Below are 18,420 nucleotides of genomic sequence, written 5' to 3'. Positions count from 1 at the left end.
GTTGCCAATCAGAGAGCTCCTTCAATCTGTATTCTGGTACACACACACACACACACACACACACACACACACACACACAAACACACGTATGTATATATTCACATATTTGTATATTGTGTGTATATATACACACATACATATATACACATGCATATACATATACACGTATATGCATATATACATTTCTGTGTGTTTCCTGATTATGAGTGCATGGAGGGAAGTGAAAGACAGCTATTAAGAAAATTGAATTGTTCTTTATTTTGAATGTTTGAAGAAACAACTGTGGGGTAGGAGGCATAAAAGAAAATGTAGTGTGGATATAGATAACTGTGTAAGATATGCTATTAAAAAAAAAGAGCCCTTGAAAATGTCTGTACTTCCTTAATATAGCAGTTTAAGGGCAAAAATTGGTGGAGGAATCAAAAGAATTTATCAATTAATTCATCCAGAAGAGCCCATCCCTGTCTCCAAATGTGTCTCAAAGGCATGCAACCCCATGATAGGTGGTTTGGTGCCATTTGATGTTTCCATATTCCCCAGACTTTCAGGTCATCATATAATTCTCCATTGAGTCAGAGAATGAATAGAGATTTATCATTGGACTTGGTATGGTCATGTCCTGTCTCTGCAACAAACTGGCTGTGTCACCCTAGACAAGTTACTTAACCCCTCGGTGCTCTAGACAGTTCTGTAGATCTAGAAGATGCAATAGAGTTGCTAGAAGGGATTCTCTCATCAGGAATTACCTACACCAATGAAATTACAGGTCTAGACCAAAATAAATGATCAAGTGACTTATCCCCTAAGGATGTTGTAATGGAGATTTTCTAGTATAAGAATTCTAGCACATAGGCATTACCCAGTGTTCCCCAAGTCTCCAAGGCTTTTGACCTTGGAAGGAACTTTCTACTACTGAGAAGATACAAGGTCTTGGCAAATAAAAGGCCTGTGAAGAACCAGAAGAGAGAGAGAGGACTGTCTGGTCCCCCATGCTTGGCTGGCATGGAACTGGAACACTGAAAGTATGAACGAAATAAAAAACATTAAGGGCTAACTATGTGCCAGCCACTGTGCTAAGTACCAGAGATACAAATACAAAAAAAAAAGTTTCTGTCCCCAAGGAGCTTAATGAGAAAGGGCAGCACACATAAAGAAGTGATGGCCAGAGAGGGCCATTTTGGACTGCAAAGTTACAGGGATGTTGAGTGGAGCCATAAAAGAACTCATTGGTATATACTTTTTGGGAATAGCAATGAGGATTTCATTAACAGTTCAAGAACTAGAAGTGAAAGGGATGTGGAGCATGACTAGCAAGCAGTAACAGCAACATGCTGGATCTGGATTGGGTTAGTTATGGAGAATTCTCACCAATCAGGAGCGTGGACCCTCAAGGTCAGAGGTAAGCAGAAGGAATGACATAAAAATTGATGGAGAGCACTGGATCTGGGAGCCACCTCCATGACCCAAAGCAAAGTAGAGATAGGACCTCGCCCTGGAGCAGAGTATACACAGTGATGGGGGTTGGGGGTGAGAGATATAAATGGAAAAGCCAGTAAAGTTAAAGTAGAGCAGAGAGCAGATTAGACCAGATCAGAACTCCAAGGTTGTTAGGATTACTGGGATCCAGAGCATAACACCTGTCTTCCTTTTGCTTCCCTCAAGCACTACCCCAGATAAACCGTAACTCCTTCTTGTCTATCCAATTCCTTCTCATTTTCTTACAAACTCATAGGAGTGATAGAGGTGGGGCAGGGAATGATTTAAACACTGAACCTCAGTCATCACGACCTGCAAGTAGAAATCTTTAAAGGGTTATTTCTAATATTACATGACTTGAAAATGGAAATAAAATGTATAGCCATTTATTATAATTCATGTCAAAGTCTTTAAGTTCATGGTTTGAGATTTGTCAGAATTTAAGTGATTACTATGTTCTGTGCTAAATTCTAGGACTGAGAGAAAGTGAAAGAAACCCTAGAGGGAGCAGAGACTTTCCTCAGCTCAGGCTGAGGTTGGAGTATGCTAATTGAAGAGAAAATTTCTGCAATTCTGGTAATCTCTGAGATTTTCTTATTCTAGAACACTTGTGAACCAAGAGAGTAACGTAACAAGAAACTGAGCCAGTGACATTGGGTGGGAGAATTCAGTGTTTTCATTCAGGCAACCACCAGACTTTGTTAATGTATGTAAATGACATTCTTCATTAAAGACCTACCATATTGTGGGGACTATGACTGAGGTACTTAAGTTTTGGCAGGCCATATTAAGATGGAAAGACTTCAAGAACAGGCCTGGTAAAGACATACATGTTTGTTGTCTGAGCACTAGGTTAGCTAAGTTTGGAGATGTTCATTGCTAGAATGTTGGCCACTACCATTACTTGATTTTGTTGTTTTATCTATCATTGATAATATTACAGTTAATCATTAATACCTTCTAGCTATTTGAAAAGGTAGTCATACAATCATTGATCTCTCCTTTGGTTCTAGTTAGTATAGGAATGTTCATCCAACAGTTAGAGATCAAGGTGCTAAGTTCATGAAAGAGGTAAACCCCATGATTCCAAATTCTAGTCCTCAAAGAATCATGTGGACTGGGTTAAGGACGTAGTTTCTATTCATTAAGGGAGAAGAAACCTTTGAATTTAAAACTGAGTCTTTCATTGTCACAACCTGAGATTTGGCAGAGAAAATATTTTTATACCATCAAGGAGGAATAGAAGTAGTGGCCTTGGATGTTAGCAAGAAGTCATAGGCTTAGAAGCATGAGACCAGACTCAACTCTGCATTCATATTAAATTTGAGAGATGAAAAGAAATGTAAGGTATTCATTTAGTTTTACCAATAGCATAACAAGCATCTGGATTCTTACCAAATTTTTATAGCCTGGCAGGGCCAAAACCTTTTAGGCACTATGGGATATCTCTATCAGAATTCGCAGATTTTCAAACAGGAGAGGGACAAAGGATATTAGATGACCTAAAAAAAGATAGAAATTCAAATAAAACTTATGTCATTCATGCTGAGAAAGTTTAATTTCATTTAGCCAATATTAAGTATTTAGTATATGCACATGTACTAGGCATTAGTGAAACAAAGGCCCTCCCTCAAAGGGGTCTACATTCTATGTAGGGGTTAGAAATTTTATGTACACATGCATACATATATATATATATATATACATGTATCTATGTATGTCTGTGTAGGTGAACATGTACACACATAAGTGAATAGCACACAATTGAGGCGGGAGATAGTACTGAGAACAAGGAGATGAGTAAAGACTTCATATGATGGCAACTGAGCTGAGATTTAAAGGAAAATCAAAATTTTCAAAAAATTTTCAAAAATTTTCAAAAAATTCAAAAAATCAAAAAAGGAGTGCATTCCAGGTATGGAGGATATACTACACAGCTTGTGAGAAAATGTAGAGGCAGGGATGGAATCTTGAGGTCAGGCAGTACTCTTATTTAGCTAGAACATGCAGTGTAGGAGAGGTGTTACTTGAAAAAAAATCTGGATTATAGAATGGACTCAGATTATGGAGGTTTTAATTCCAGATTAAGAAATTTGCCCTTTTTCCCTTAGAGAAAACAGGGAGCCATCAGAAAGTTTTGAGTAGGGGAATGACATGGTAGACCTATGCCTTAGGAAGGTTAATTTGTAAGTTATGTGAGACAACGACTAAGAAGGAAGGAGACTACTTAGGAGTAAATCACAGTAATCTAGGTGAGAGGCAATTAGAAATTAAACTAGGACAGTAGCTACAAGAATGGAGAGAGGGGGATGAGAAATGTTGTTCCTATTTCCCAGATTCTTTTAGTGCTTCTGGCCTTGCCAAATATCCAAGAATTATAGGAATATAAATAGAAGCAGCTAAAATGGGAATGGAAGTATAATAAATACCAATTTTCCTAATGTCTTTTTTAAGACTATCTTTTGCCACCTACTACCTGGACAAGTCACTTAACCAACTGGGTTCTCAGATTCTTAATATGGAAAATTGGAGCATTGGACTAAGTTCCCTCTCAGCAGTAAATTTCTCTGATTCTCCTGCTTGCTCTGGTCATTATGTAGGTAGCTACACCCTTAGTCAAGACAAGATTCCATTAAGAAAAGGATATTGCCAGTGTACTTTTTCTTTTCCATATTTACAACTTGAATGTGAAATCACATGTATCTTAAAAGGGCAGATTTCTTGACATATGGGATATGAAATTATCCTCCGCTGTGAATTTAATGCCATTCCACATTTCACCTCCTAATGATCATAGGAATGCAGGAGACATCTCCCCGCTCATTTCCCCCACCTCTGACTTTGCACCTGAGGAAAAAAAATACTAGTTGACCTGAAAGCCCAGCAATTAGTCCAGCTCTCCCATCGTTCTCAAATGGAAAGATTATTACTTTTTTTCTGAATTTAATGAAAGTTGGCAAAGTGAAAGCAGATCGCTTTCATGTTAGTGTTAATGTATTTGCTCTTCTGTGGTTGGAACTGGAATGGATTCAGAGACAATCTTAAGAAGAATGTAAACTAAACATGGAGAGTGAATGTTGACACTGTTATTTACTACCTAAGATGTTTTCACTGAATTATCAAGTACATATATTGCATTATTTAGAGATTCAAGAGAAAAATCATTTCATGTGATGCATATTGTCACCATTTGTAGGTCCCTGGCAATTTGAAGTTTATAGAAAATATTAATAGCTTCAAGATTTGCAAGGGCACTTGGTTTGGAAGAACCTCCTAGGGGAGGAGGACCAACCTAAAACAATACTTACTATGCTGATGGCAGGAAGTCCTGAACTGAACTCCTTAGAAATCCTAAGGTTTTCTAAGTACCTTGAGGGACAGATTCAGGATTTGGAGTCTGGCAGATTCTTAGGGTGCCCCGCTTTTTGGTGTGCCTTGGCCTTTGCCTTACTTTCACTAGCCGTTGCTGTTTCTCTTGGCTGCAAGCGGCTTAAAGCCTTAGGCATAGCCTCTTTGTTAAAAGGTTAGAGATGTTAAAGGCAGGTATTATCAGTACCTGATGGAGGCTTTCTCCCAGACATAGTAACAAAGAACTGAAAGAGCACTGAAAAGGGGAAACCATTGGAAAGAAAATAGGTGAGTGGTTAAGAAATGCTATATTCTTTACATTGCCACGAATGTGCTGCAATAGGCATTATTGGGAGGAATACCCACATTGATGGGAACAGGAATCTATTGGACAACTAGACTATTGAAGTGGGATAACTAGACCAAAGTGTAGGAATAGTTGGGTGGCTTCTTCATGTAATTCCAAATTGATTTCCAGAAAGTATGGACTATTTTTCACAGTTTTATAACTGACTACCTTCTTCTTATGTTTTCATCACTGATGCCTTGTTTATAAAGATTATCCTCATAAAATTTTTCTAGAGGCAGGACAATTGTCGTAAGGGTCAATAAATTATTACTACTATCCTGATCAACTTTTCTTGGTCATTATAAATTATAAGATTATCCCAAGCTTTTTGTACCCTCCTCTCTTTCAAAGAATCAATTCCTCAATGCCTTCAAAATTGTGTAGCCTTCAGCATGGACCTTCTCTTTGTATACTTGGTTAAGTCAAGGGATACTTCTTTTCTTAATTTCTCTAGTGCCATTTCTACTTTATTATGTAGCATATCCAGGACTATGACATTAGAAATATTTTACTATCTTTTATAATTTCAGTACTTTTTGAACTTTTGTACAGTTTTATCCTTAAATGTCCTTGGAATGGTTTGTTTAGTTGGGTCTCTCACCAAACTTTCTTTTCCCTTTACTGTTTCTTATTGTTTTATGAAGCAATGCTAATAATGATTTTTCACACCCCTCTCTAAGATTTTATGCACATATACACATGCATATGTGTACACACATATGTGTATATATACATGCATTCACATATATGTGTTGTACACATACACACACATATATATCCTCTGTTAACATAAAAATGATTTTGAGCGTTCTTTTTTCCTACTTTGCAAGTAAGTCAAAGTGTCTTCTGTCCTTTTTGGATTCCTTAGAATGGTAATTATTTAACCTTAGTTAAAGTTCTCTATGATATAACAGTAAGTATCGATATCCATCTTCCCATCCATTTTCCTTTTTGAGTGAAGAGGAACATCAACATCTTAATTTAAAGAAATCAGGTTTCTATGGGTAAAAAATGCATCACAAAATGAGTAGCAGATTCATGATAAACCTGTTGTTACTTAGATAAACTTACTTAGATGTGCATCAAAATGCATATATCTATCTGCTGGGATGGTACACAAAATCTTTATGGCATGGACTAAATTGTCAGAACTTTATTCCATTGGCATAGCCTTTGAGAACCAAAGGCTATCACTATAAGTACAAATAATTTGGATAGACCCTGTGAGTGGAAAACTAACTGAACTGATAATTGAATGGGAGAGCAGGATGTATTTCCTCGAGGGGCAGCTAGGTGGTGCAGTGGATAGAGCACCAGCTGTGAAGTCAGGAGTACCTGAGTTCAAATATGACCTCAGACCAAACACTTGACACGTACTAGCTGTGTGACCCTGGGCAAGTCACTTAACCCCAATTGCCTAAAAAAAAAAAAAGAATGTATTTCCTTGCAAGAATTAAACAGAATTTTTAATGACTCCAAGCTCTTCCCTAAAACAAAGTTCCCATGTTTAACTCAAACATTCTTTTGTGAACTGTGTATGTCTGTAAGTCATAAAATAAATTTCTAAAGAATCAAAATTGAGTCTTTAACCATTCCTCCTTCCCTCTTCACTCGTCAGAATTCATGTATAATGTATGATTCCTTTTTTTTTTAAGTCAATTCATTTGGATGACCTATTTGAGGCAGCTGTGTGTGTGTGTGGTGTGTGTGTGTTGTTCTGTTAAACCAGGTATTTTATAATTTTGTAATTTTTTTTTTTACTTTTGATTAAGTTTTTGGTTCACTGAGCATATAACTGCATATAGTACATTTGATAATTGTCTTTACTTCTCTATTTGCATTTTTACTCAGAAATTTAATTTTATCTTTTTTCTCTTGGAAAAGGAAAAGGAAATAGGTTGTCCTGTGACAATCATGATGGGGAGGGAGATCTCCCTCTCTTACTCATTGGCAGAAAAATTCTTGCCAGAGGTTTCCTTTATAGACTGATCCTTTACCTAGAAGATGGTCATCTATCTAAGAGCCAGTGTGGCTTTAGGAATGGTCAATATGGTGCTTGCTTTCTGATAACTCCAAGTGAAATGCCAGGAGCAGAACAGAAGTCTGTACACAGTGTTTGTCGATCTGGAAGATCAGGGCAAAATTTCTTCACTTGGAAAAGTTCATCAATATTGTATGCTAGTTTCATGACAGATTGCTTGCCTGGGTTCTAGATAATAGAAGATGCTCTCACACTTTACCAGTCACCAATGGAGTGAAATAAGGCTGTGTGCTTGCTTCCATGCTTTTCAGCATGATGTTTTCAGCAATGTTGTTGGATGCCTTCAACAATGTAAAAAACAGCATCAAGGTCTACTGCCATACTGATGGTAACTATTCAACTTTAAAAGGCTACAAACCAAGGCTAAAGGAGAGATAGTTGGTACATGACTTTTTATTTGCAGATGATTGTGCACTAAATGCAGTCTCTGAGGCTGAGATGCAACAGAGTATGGATTGATTCTCTTCCACCTATGCTAATTTTGGATTTATAATTAACATCAAGAAAACAGAGACTTTCTACCAGCTAGCATTGTACCATCCATACGTGGAACCATTGGTTATGGCAAATGGAGAAGTTTTGAATGCCGTAGATAAGTTCACTTACCTTGGCAGTATAATTTCCAGGGATGTACACATAGATATACACATAGATGATGAAGTTGATGTACACATTGCCAGAGCTAGCTCAGTGTTTGAGAGGCTCTGAAAGAATGTGTGGGAGAGAAGAGGTATTAGGCTGCATACCATACTGAAAGTCTACAGAGCTGTTGTGCTGACGTCATTGTTGTATGCCTGCGAAACCTGAACAGTCTACCAGTGCCATGTAAGATAATTGAACTGCTTCCATTTGAATTGTCTCAGGGAGATTCTGAAGATCACCTGGAAAGATAGTTTCAGATACTGAGATCCTTTCTCAAAAACTGCCAAGCATTCAAACTCTACTGCAGAAAGCACAATTTCTATGGATTGGCCACATTGTTCAAATACCAAATGTATGTTTACCTGAAAGACTATTTTATAGAGAAGGCCAATTCTCAAACAGAGGTCAGGAGAAGTGATAGAAGGACACTCTCAAGGTCTCTCTTAAGAATTTTGGAACTGATTGTGAAGTATAGGAGATGCTGGTGCAGGACCGCCCAGCATGGTGTACCTGCATTAAAGGAGTTGTGTTCCATGAGTGAAACAGAATTGTGGTAACTCAAAAGAAATGTGAAATGCACAAATTTAGAGCCATCTCCACTCCAAATGATCATATGTATTATTTGTGCCTGACCTGTGGTACAGCCTTCTGAGATCATACTGCTCTGATCAGCTGCAGTCAGATGCACTGTACCTTTGCCCTGACGTAGAGATGTCATTTTAGTCCTCTTTGAGTACAAAGCACAACAATGAAACAATCTTTTTTCTCTTGATCAAATTAGCTAATTGCTTATTTTTATTTTTAAAAGGTATTTCATTTATTTCAGGATTTTTTTGTTTTTAATTTTATTAATATTTAATTTTTAGATCTGCTTTTGTGCTTGCTTAGAAATTATTTTCTAGTTTGTTATGCATGTTAAATTAATTTGTCTTCTCTTTTGTTAATAAAATTTATACATATACAGTCCTTCTGTTGACTGCTTTCCCACAAATTTTTCTGTTTTTTTTTCCTCATGGTCAAATTTTCTTTATATAACAATTTGTCTCTATCATTTTTTTAATCCACTCATTGTTTAGGATTATGTTATTTAGTCTCCACTTATGTTGGTGTATTTTCTTTATATTTCTGTTGTTAATTTTAATTTATTATGTTCTAGTCAATAAAGTGTATTTAATATTTCTATGTTGCCATGTTATTAATGGTGTACTCTGGCACACAATGTTTATACAATTACTATAATATTCCATATATAATGTATATATAAAATGTATTTTGAGTCCTATTTAATTATTATAGAAGTTTAATGTCTTATATTTTATTAAATAACATTTTAATAAATGAACTTTAATCATAGAATTTTATACAATTATTTTCAGATTTTTAAGTTCTTGTCTATATTTATGTTAGATTTCCTGAAGCCTGAAATAAATTACTTCAAGTCCCCAACAATTACTGTCTAAATCCTAATTTGATTGTCATTACCCTTTTCTACCTATATGGGTAGTAGGTACCTTACCTCATTCTAGTATCCTCAGAGTTCCTATTTATCCTGATAACTGCTATGGATATTCTCATCTCATGCTCAGATTTCACCAGTTTATCTGTCCACTCCTGTATGGCAATGTAGTAGGGAAGTATCATAGCTAAAGCCTGATGCTACTCAGATGGCAGTCTATCTAGAAATCAGGGTCTATTTGCTACAAATATAAGGTGGTTATCAGAAAAGCAGGGGGCCATAGTAGAGCAGCATAGACATACCACCCCAAATTCATCTCTTTTAGGAATTTGAATACTCTCTCCTCCTTGCTGACTCCCTCCCCCGCCTCCATGAGAGACCCAGGTGCAATATGAACTCATCTTTATTGGGTCAAATATATACGACTCTGCATTTTAGTAGAAGGACCATCACTATTTAGTGTTTCTAACTAGTTTAAACAGTTTTGCAAAAATAAGTCTTCTGTGAACTCTGTAAGCCGATTTTGGTTTTCTTTGATCAAGCAGTGTTATGATTTGGCCTCATTGGACAGCCACTGTTTTAGTGACTAATCAGAACTCTGTTTAAACTTGTCTTATAGTTTCCCAAGTTCCCTAGTAATCAAAAGTCATCCACCTTACAACCCTTTATATAGGAAATCTCTTCCCACAGGTAGAAATAGGGTAATTCCTAGATTTTTTTTGACCACTGAGTCAGATTTCCATTTCTTATCCCCATTCCTGTTCATTCTCTTCTTTTTTATCCCTGATCTCAACAGAATTAAACACATTTTGCAGCAAAATCTCTAGTTCAAATATCATGCTTCCTACCTAAAGCCATATCCCTGTTTCCAAAAAACTTGTAGTTCCCAGTACTGCCCACTTGTGCTATTACTAATTCCATTAGTTTCCCTTTGCCTTCACAGTACTGTCTTTAAAAACCAAGAGTTCAAAAATGACCAGATTACATGAGACATTCAGAAAGAAAGATACGGAGTAGACCATTACGTCCTGCAATGAATGAAAGTGATATTGAGTTGAGTTCTGAGGATGAGATTATATTGAAAATCTTTGAGCTTAGTTCAAAGGAAGATAAGGGAGATGGTGTTATTGAAGAAGTAGAGTTTTCTATTTTTAATAATGATGGACCTAAAAATGGGGCAGAGAAAAATGCAAAAATTCTGAAGAAGAGTGTCTATATGGAGTCCCCCTAAATATTAGAGATAAGTTTCAAGAGTTACATAAAAGGCATTTTGAACTGAAAGTCTTAACAATTTTTACAAGTAAGGGGAGAAAAAGGAACATCCCAGAAAAGATAAACTGAAGAATAAAGAAGAATCTGACAGTCAATAATCTTCAAATGAAGCCCAGTGGAAAGACCTTACTCAGTATTTTGGAATAAATGAGAAGTTTGAACCCTTCATAAGTAACAGAGTTCTTCTGAAGTCAGGCCTTGAAGTGTACATCAACAAATCTGTGGCTGAAGGGGATATTGAGAAGGCTGAAGAACTAAGTAGTAGGTTAGCTATTCAGGAGCTTGGGGTAAAAATTGTTGAAGCTGTTACTTGCTGCAAATTCATAAAAGCTAAAAAAAGATGCTAAAACTTAACAGGAGGCTTGAGAAAAGATAAAACTTTCATGAGGTTTTGAAACAGAGATGAAAATCAAAAGCAACATGAAATATGTGCAACTAGGCCTTCATCCTTGAAAAGCAAAAACATTTGGTATCATATTGCTTAAAGGCAGCCAGCTAAATTTGATACCAATTAGGGAAAGTAAGCATCAATTAATCAGTTCTCCATATTTTTTCAACCTTTTAAAGGTTTATACTATTTTGTTAAAATTAGGTTTAAGAAATGTAAGAGTACATATAGTTAAAAAAATGTAAGGGATGTAATGTGTTATATGCATCAGTACTTAAAGTATTAATGAAGTCATTGATATGGATAGACTGACAATTCGTTCACACTGACACCCCTCATTGGGTCATAGTAAATAATATTTTTTAATTGCTGTGGTCAAAATAATTTTGTTATCTGATGTCTTCATTCTAGTAATGAGCGTTTCAAAGCACAATTAGTCTGGTGGTCAGAATAGCTATACTCTGTCAAGAAGCCTTCTCCAAACTCATTGGCATAGCCTTGTAGGACTTAGGATCACTTGTGCTGATAAGGTATCAGTTGGACTTTATTGAAGAAATATATTTATACACAGCATAAATTAGTTGCTTTTCCACTACTTTATGAATAAGTAATTTATATCCATGTAACATATATTTAATGGTCATAAACTATCCTACTAGATTTTCTTTTTTAAAAATAATTGTATTTATTTGGTAGTAGGTGTACCTAAGAAAAAATAACCTTTAGCCAAGAACCTCTTAATTCTAATCCAAGTATATTTTATCTAGATATTCTTTTACTAGAAAATTGGGGGTTTTTTTGTGTGTGTGTTTTGTGCTTTTTTTTTTTCCACAGCTGCCTGGTAAATTCAATGAATAGCTCTAAGTAGCTATGAGAATGGAAAATGTCCTACAGTTTACTTTGGTATAAATTCTGTTTGAGAGTAGACATACATTACCCACATCTCATTCTCTCTTTTATCTCTGTTATTCTTTGAATATTGATGTTCTTCTTAGTATGTGAATCATGAAGTTTGGATCTTGATATTAAATAGATAACCATTTTGACATTATCTGACATACACACACACACATGCTTAATTATTTTGGAGAGTGGGTACCTTGGAAGATAATCTTACCTGTCATGACAGAATCTATGAAAATATGCTAACGTTGCAGAATTCTAAAGTGAACTTCAAAAGATCTTGTAGAGAAGTCCATAAGCCACTGCACAGACAGGTGTTTATTCTTTGCATCAAATTCTCCAAAGGAAAAGATCATATCACTGTGTTGGTCTCAATTCTCAGAGGTAGAGAAGAGCTTATTATCATTGTCATCAGCTAACGATGTCTTATGAGGCCAAATAATCCTGATTCCTTTGAATGATTTCCAGCTATCTAATTTAAACCATCTCAGGGTTATGTACTGTTCACACTATGAAAAATCAAACAGATTCTTTACATGAATATGAATATGGATTGAAAACTGAGCATACATGAAATATTCAAAGACATGGTATGCAGATATGCCTTTAAGAAAACCCAATACATTAAAATATGGGTTTTTAGAAGGTAAGTTATAACACATAACTTAAAAGATTTTTTTAATCATAGATTATTAGAACTGAAGATTTTTATGGCTGCAGAAACTAAGATTCAGAGACACGAAATGACTTGGCCAAAGCCACAGAGTAAGTCTAAATAGCAGAACCAGGATTATAACCGAGGTTTTACTAACTGCCAATCCAACATTCTTTAGACTGCCCAATAATCTCTAATCAATGTAATTTGGCTTTTACATAAGTGTTCTGGAAAAGTTGTACAGTGAAATATACCTGTACTATCCAGAGCGTTAAGTAGGTTTACATTTATGTTTGGGGGAAAGGGAATTGTCCATTGCCATTTGAGATCATAGAAATCATTTTCTTACTTCCATTTAAGGAATGATGATTCATTAAGGAAATGAACCTTCAGGAGGTCTTTTACTCATTTTTACAATTCTTCTTACGTGAATAAGAATCTGAATTGAACATCTTGTTTTTCAATTTCTATTTTTCTCTTTATATGTGACACATCATTGAGAGTACAATTACATGCCATTTATAAAATCCTGTTACATGCAAAGTCATTCTAAATGTATAATAAAGAAAATGACACATTGTAATGCTCACCATTGTATAGACCTATTCTGTAAGGAAATATCTAAAATTTTGTTCAAAATAATTCTATAGTAGCAGTTATTATTTCTCTAATTTATCAGATACATCATTGAAAAATACAATTTTATGGAAAAAATAAAAATCAAGTGTTCTTTCTCTAGTTGCTGAATGGTGTGAACATTTCGTTTTTATTTTACTTATGTTAGTGATATGTCTTTTCTTGAATTGATAATAACAGCCAGGGAATGCTGACACCAATGGTAATTTTATCCTGGGTCAAATTCCTAACCATTCAAAGGGTTAATCCCATCTGATCAATGGGAACACCCTCCCAGTACCACTGAGAAGACTCACAATAAGTGGCCAGATGCAAGGCAGTCACAGACTGTTAGTTATCCATTTCCATCCATCTGATTTCCTTAGGGAGACTACCATTCCTTTACTTTACCTCCTCTCACTTAAACCAAAATGTTAGCCACAAAGTTATTCTGATTCCCCCTCACCTCCACCCACCAAAAGGGAAAAAAAAAACAACTCAACTCGGTGGTAGTTGAGATGAATTGGAATAAGGAGAGACTTCAGGTAGGGAGATCAATTAGAAGACTACTGAAATTGTTCAGGTAAGAGGTGACTGAGTCCTGAACCAGGGTTGTGTCTGTAGAAGTGAAGGAATAAGACATCTTTCCTTCCTAGGGGCCTTTGTTTGCAATTTAGCTATCTTCTCTTCCCTTTATCCTTGTACTGAGAAAGGCTGGCTCTAAGCACAGGAAAAGTGGGTAGTGGCCTGCAGTTAGATCTCAGATAAGCTCAAAAACATCTGATTTCTGGCCTTCTATAGTATCATATATTCTGGCTATTGATCCTGAAATTCCCAAGATTGAAGTTGTTCCTCTGGTTTATACAAGAAAAGTACTGCTATTGGTTCCTGAAATCCACTGTTAAAATGAATTTATAATTCCTAGGATCGGAGGGGAGGCCTTCTATGTTTTATAATATTAGTTTGTAATATGTACTTATATAATTATATATTAATATATAGATATAATATATAATAATAATAGTTTTATAATATGTGTTTGTAATATTAGTTTGACACATTGGAAGGCACTAAGAATCTAACCCTGAGTGGATTAAATATAGGTAGGTAGCATTCCATGAGTAGGGATTTAAGTGTTTCTAGCAAATAAATTGGATAGCCTTAAATAACACTATGGGAAATTAGTACTAATTGAGGAGCACAGATCTGGGCAGACGAGGAGACAATTTGAGGTCATCGGGCCTGAAAAGACAGGACTCAAGAAATGGAGTGGGGAAGGGAAGCTTCTGAGAGGGAAGGCTCGCCACAGCCAATTTCCACTACTGCCTCATTTTACACAGGGGCCAGTATTCTAACTTCTCTGGTCAATGCAAACTTAAACTATTCTCCACAAGCCTTTATCATTCCACTCTAGAAACTATTCTGAGTTAATTTTCTCCAGCTGATTTGGATATTTAAATAGTTTGAATTTTGAAAACCTGTCTTCTCAACTTGTGTGTGCAGAAATCAGAAACTGCAATCAAGTTACAGTTATCACATCAGTTAGAGTTACTTAAATGGGAAATTGTGAATTAATAAGTGAGCCTTGGACATAGCACAGAGGTTTATCATCATTAAAATGCATTCAAGATTACATAAATTTACCAAAATAATAATAAAAGATTTTATACTAGAGCCTAGGGAATTTCTTAAGAGAATTTACAAAATAATTGGTACATTTTTTTTCTTGCATTGACAGTATATCCTTAAAAATGAAAAGAAAATAAAGATGAATTAAATAGTTATGGATGGTTTTTCTCTCACTAGAGGAGAAAAACAACCTCTCCAACAATAGGCATAGTTCTAGTTGGAGTTTAGTACTGTAGGATTAAAGTAGTTAATGAGTAAGCTGCCAGTTTTGACACCCATCAAAACACAGGCTTCCAGACTCACTTTCTATACCAACTTTTGAAGAGTAGCTTGTAGATACATAACAATGACTACCTATACAAGTTGGGTAAAGGGTGTGTGTGTGTGTGTGTGTGTGTGTGTGTGTGTGTGTGTGTGTGTATCTTAAAAGGGAGAGGAAAAGCTATTGCCAAAGGTAAGAGCTTGGAACAAATAATTACAGAGGGCCCTATTTCCTGTCCTCAATCTAGTCTCCCTTCTCATCTAAGCTACAATTCACACAAAACAAACACCAATTGAAAGTGACCCTGGTAGGGAAGATGAGGATATATATGAATCAGCTGGGGACTGAAGCCAAGATCACTCAATTTCATGGGTTTTCACCTAAAAATTAAACCATAGAACTTGAAGCAATTTGCATACAGAAAAATAATTGGGATATTTTAATCCCATTTAACGCCACTCCAAGAATTGCGTTGCAAGACAAAGAAGCAGATGTCAAGTGAACTAGCCAGGCAGAGATGAAAGCACTCAGGGGATACTTTTGAAATGATGGGTAATAGCATGTTCATTTTGTCCAAAGGCACAAACACTAATTTTGTCAAACAAATCAAAATGTAGTACTTGTTTTCTTCTTAACTGAAAACACAACAGCTGCTGCTACCTCTGAAGTGGGAGAATGAATGTTGTCTTTGAGCTGAAGAATTGTTTAAGTAAGAAGCTAAAAATAACGGGGAAAATAAAATTATTATGCTATAATCCACATGAGATTGTTGACATCAGGAAGATGGAATTTTGGTTTCTTTGGATAGTGTCTGAATAAGCAGTTAAAATATTTTAAGGCCCTAGTCTTATTTGAATATTTTTTTCTTCTTTTCTAAAAAATGCAGATTCAAAACTATAAAATGCCTATAAAAAGTTAGGCATGCTTAATATGGATATTCTTTACTGATTAAAACCTAGAGAGTTTAATGTTTCACAAACCAGGCTATGTTTTATCTTGTACCTATTATTGCTGATTCTCTGTCAAATAGTTAATTCTCTTTATATATAAAGACTTTGAAAATTATAAAATTCTTTTGGAAAGAGAAAAAATGTGCAATAAAAGGTTGAATGTAATTTCTTGAATAATTAATAAGCAAATATTTTGTTGTTCAGTTGTTTCAGTTGTGTCTGACTCTTTGTGACTGCATTTTTTTTTGGCAAAGATGCTGGAGTGGTTTGCCATTTCCTTCTCCAGCTCATTTTGCAGATGAGGAGACTGAGGTAAACAGGGTTAAGAGACTTGCCCAGGGTCACACAGCTTGTAAGTGTCTGAGGCCAGATCTGAACTCAGGAAGATGAGTCTTCCTGATTCCAGGTCCTGGATTCTATCCACTATGCCATCTAACTGCCCCAATAAGCAGATATATAAACCATTTAACTTTATTTACTTTAGATTAATACTCGACTGAAGACAAATAAGCTACAAATTTGTTCTTTTAACACAAGTATAACTAAATGCAAAGGTGTTTCAAATACAAAGTTTAGCGATTGCTAGCAAGCTGTGCTCAATTCTCTTAATAAAATGGCCTCTCTTCCTTCACTTCTCCCCTTCCAAGAAAAGAAATGATTGTGCACTGGGTGATGGTAACATGAGATCTTGACTTTTGTCCAAGAAAATACGCCTCCCAAAAAGACTGCCCCAGAGCCAACATCTTTCAGTTATTAAAAAAAAAAAACCTACTCTTCATATCTTCAGCCAGGTTTCTTCAATAACACTAAGGCAATTCTATCATTAGGCATATTGGTATAAAAATTAAATCTATGTCTTTCTGCCCATCCAGTCCATCTAGTCATTTGCCTAAAACCTCATACCTTTCTTTGATTTCTCTCTTGAGCTTATGCCAATGGCTGATTGGTGATTTATCCTCAAGTCCATAATATATAGATTAAAATTGTCAAAAAAATAGGGCATATATGCTTCCAAAGTTTAGCAATATCAAATTTGTTCACTCCAGAGTCTTGCTAATACCGAGAATATCACAGATGGCAAATTTCCACTGATAAAGTCCTAAGGTTTAAAACTGCATATGACATATTTGCCATTGAAATAGTCATGAATGTAAAGAGATACTTCAGTCCTCAAACAATGTTTTTAAGCATTTGCAGCTGGCTTTTCATCCAATTAGGCAAATATTGATTTCATGCTTGTCAGTACTTAGGCAACAATAAATGTTAATGATTTAACAATAATAACAATAATTTAACAAAATAACAACAAATAAAAATAATTCCAGGGCTATACAAAAAAAAAGACTTCATCTTGTACTTCTGTAAAATTTTCTTGGTTTTCCACTCAGTGGGTCCAGTGAAAGTCTTCTGGCACATAGTAGTGGATAAGGACCATAGTTTAACAGTGAAGGCTGCAGAATCACTCATCAAGATATCAAGCGTCATGAAAAGCACTGCACCAGCATGTCCTCCACAGTGCTAGACTGGTTACCTGTCCTTTGAGTGGAAGTTGGTTCACAATGGTTGGGGGAGTCTGGCCCTTTCTCCACTGGTGTTGCTTCTCTAAGTGATGGCTTCAAGAGCTGAGCTGAAAGTGAGAATGGTGGTCTGGGATGTGCTGCCATTCCCAGGGCTCATTTGCTTATGGTTGGCAGTTGGTCAGAAGTTGTTACTGGTGATAATGAGGAAGACCACCTTCCTCCACACCTTTTGTCTCCACAATGATTTTCCCCATTTATGAAGACTGCTGGGCTGGGCCAAAAGCTGGTCTGGTGATTTGAGGACAAAATTAGCTGCTTAGAGTACTTTTTTTTTTCCCCTTCCTGAAGCAGACCTCAGGCCAGCTTGTGCAATTATAGGTAGTAATGTAGGTTGTATTAATGCTTTGGTTATTTTGAGGCTTCTATTTGTCATCTAGGGAGTTTCTGACCATGTCTTGCCAAGTATTTGATAGATGCTAATTTTTTCTAGCCTGAGGTAATGTGTTTTACTGTTCTGTTTCATTGCATAATATTCGTTGATCAGTAAGTATGAGCTCCAAAATAATAATCCATGATTTTTGGTGACAATGACCAGGTCCTGAATTACCATCATAAATCTTTCCATTTTTATAAAGAAATCCATATGACTCAACAATTTGTTTTATGCTTGTTTGTCGATATATAATTAGGTGAGTTCATGTGGATGCCATTAGTGGAAAACTTTTTGTTTCTACTCTTGGACCTTTAGTTGTTTCATGAGCTCCATGTGGGAATAAACCACTTTTGATTTCATTTGAAAAAGCCAACAATGTCTACTTATGGTCAGCCTTTATTGTTTCTTGGTGAAATGATGACTACTTTGGGCAGCTTGCTCAATAATTAATGAATCAATAATAATTTGTTTTTGTTAATAA

At 35.7% G+C, this 18,420-nt stretch overlaps 1 pseudogene; it reads left to right on the top strand.

The window, feature by feature from the left end:
* The first annotated feature begins 2,586 nt into the window (after positions 1–2,586).
* On the top strand, positions 2,587–11,037 carry LOC114034241 (annotated as a pseudogene).
* Positions 11,038–18,420: the final 7,383 nt, after the last annotated feature.

This window comes from Vombatus ursinus, unplaced genomic scaffold (assembly GCF_900497805.2).
Source record: "Vombatus ursinus unplaced genomic scaffold, bare-nosed wombat genome assembly UNPS02008685.1, whole genome shotgun sequence".
In the NCBI taxonomy this organism is placed as follows: Eukaryota; Metazoa; Chordata; class Mammalia; order Diprotodontia; family Vombatidae; genus Vombatus; species Vombatus ursinus.
The sequence above is the reverse complement of the archived record's forward strand: the minus strand, read 5'-3'. Positions and strand labels throughout refer to the sequence as shown.